The sequence below is a fragment of the Montipora capricornis genome, chromosome 13 (genome assembly GCF_036669925.1).
Source record: "Montipora capricornis isolate CH-2021 chromosome 13, ASM3666992v2, whole genome shotgun sequence".
Taxonomy (NCBI): Eukaryota; Metazoa; Cnidaria; class Anthozoa; order Scleractinia; family Acroporidae; genus Montipora; species Montipora capricornis.
In genome coordinates, this window is record NC_090895.1 from 14,058,756 (window position 1) to 14,061,255 (window position 2,500).

Sequence of the window (2,500 nt, forward strand, 5' to 3'; positions counted from 1 at the left end):
CTTGGTTTAATAACGATATCAGTCTTGCAATTAAAGCACTCAGGGCAGCTGAACGGAAGTGGAGAAGATCCAAAATTGCTCAGGACATAACTGCATTCAAGGCAGCAAGAAACCCCACCAACTATATTTTGTCAGCTGCGCGCAAGGAGTACTTGTCCGACTTTATTCTCCCGAACAGTGGGAATCAAGCTAAGCTGTTCCAGTCAGTCAAGTCTTTACTGATGCATCCCTCACAACATTGGCTAATGAATGTGGAAATTTTTTCGAGAAGAAAATTGATGGCACTCATGAGTCTTTGGACGCGCTTTCTGTGTCACTAACCTCACCTTCGTCAGATAGTGCAATATGTACCACGCATGCGCAGATGCCTGGTGAGTCCGCACTCCATCCTCGGATCCCATGCAAGCTGTCTGCCTTCAAGTCATTATCTTCGGAAGAGATGCAGGAGTTAATTACCAGGTCACCAATTAAGTCTTATCCACTGGACCCCATACCGTCATCTTGCGTTCAAATTGTGGACATTCTGCTACCTGTCCTTACTTCTATGGTCAACCTTTCATTTATGTCTGGTCATTTCCCTGATGCATGGAAAGAAGCATTTCTCTTCCACGCGCTAAAAAAAGGTTGGCTTAGATGTGGCATTTAAGAGCTTCCGGCCTATAAGCAATCTTTGCTTTGCTTCTAAGCTGTCAGAGAGAGCAGCCGCTGACCAACTCACGCGACGCGTTGTTGACCAAGGACTTGATTGCGAACTTCAGTCAGCGTATAAGAGGCACTACTGCACTGAGACGGCTTTACTGAAAGTTAAGAACGATCTGCTTATGAGTATGGACAAACAGCACGTTACATTATTTGTGCTGCTTGACTTAAGTGCTGCCTTTGACCCTCATTGGTCGCTTGGAAAACAAGTTCTGTGTCACGGGTGCCGCAATCGAATGGATTCGATGTTACCTCTCGGGTCGCACCCAGCGTGTTTGCATTAAAAGCGCTCGCTCCGAGAACTTTGTCCTTCGCCATAGAGTACCACAGGGTTCGTGTCTTGGTCCTTTGATGTTTTCTCTTTATACTTCTAAATTGTTTGATATCACCAAGCATCATCAGCCCAAGGTTGTCTGCTACGCCGACGACACACAGTTGTATGTGTCATTCATTCCGGATGGGTCGTCTGGATCTGAAAGAGCAATTACTGCTACGTCCGACTGCATACCAGAACTAAGAGCTTGGATAATATTAGATAAGCTAATGATCAATGATGGAAAGACGGAGGTACTATTTGTAGGCACGCGCCAGCAGCTGCGCAAGGTGGAGATCGACGCTTTTACATTTGGTTCCAGCAGAATGTTACCTACCACGTTAGTTAGAAATCTAGGTGCTTGGTTTGACTCTGAGTTGACCATGAACACTCACGTAAACAGTGTCTGCAGCGCAGCGTATTTCCACCTTTTCAATATTAAGCGTATTCGCAAGTACCTCTCAGTGTCGAAAGAAACCACTGAGAAACTCGTGCATGCTTTCTTTTCTAGTCGTATCGAATATTGTAATAGCCTTCTTTACGGCCTGCCGCCCAAGCAGCTGGATAAAATACAGCGCGTCTTTACTAGTCGATCTGCATTGGTTACCGGTCAGGTATTGCATTGATTTTACGATTTCTGTTTTCAACTTTAAAGCGTTGCACGGCCTCGCGCGTAGCTATATTTCCCATCTGATCTCTGTAAAAGAAAATAAGTATCATCTTAGGTCATCTGAAGTTCTGATACTGAATAGGCCTAGAACAACAAGAAAGACACTACGTGATAGGGCGTTCGCGGCTGCTGCTCCATCACTATGGAACTCGCTTCAAAAACGCATTCGTAAGATAGAGGAATTAAATGAACTCAAGTGTCATCTGAAAACGTATCTTTTTAGACAAACATAGAGTTTATAAATTCACATTTTAATTAAGATTTTTATTAGTATTATTACTCTTATAGATTATAGGTGATACTTATATAATATTTTAAAAAATACAACCGCACTTTTGAATTTTCGGAACATGTTTCGATGTTTCAAACATCATCTTCAGCCATAGTGAGTGTAACATTAAAATTTTTGCAAGATAATTCGTATATATATATATAACTGTTAATACAATGATTCTTTGTAGATTAAATGTTTGTTACAAGTACGTAAAATTCAAACGAACCAACAATATTATAGAGAACACAACTGACATAACGGTAAAAGTTTAAAAGTGTAATGCTAAACTGACATGATCAACTTGTTTGTTGAGTTCGGGTTTCAAGTTGATCATGTCAGTTTAGCATTACACTTTTAAACTTCTACCGTTCTGTCAGTTGTGTTCTCTATAATATTGTTGATTCGTTTGAATTTTACGTACTTGTAACGAACATTTAATCTACAAAGAATCATTGTATTGATAGTTATATATATATATACGAATTATCTTGTAAAAATTTTAATGTTACACTCACTATGGCTGAAGATGATGTTTGAAACATCG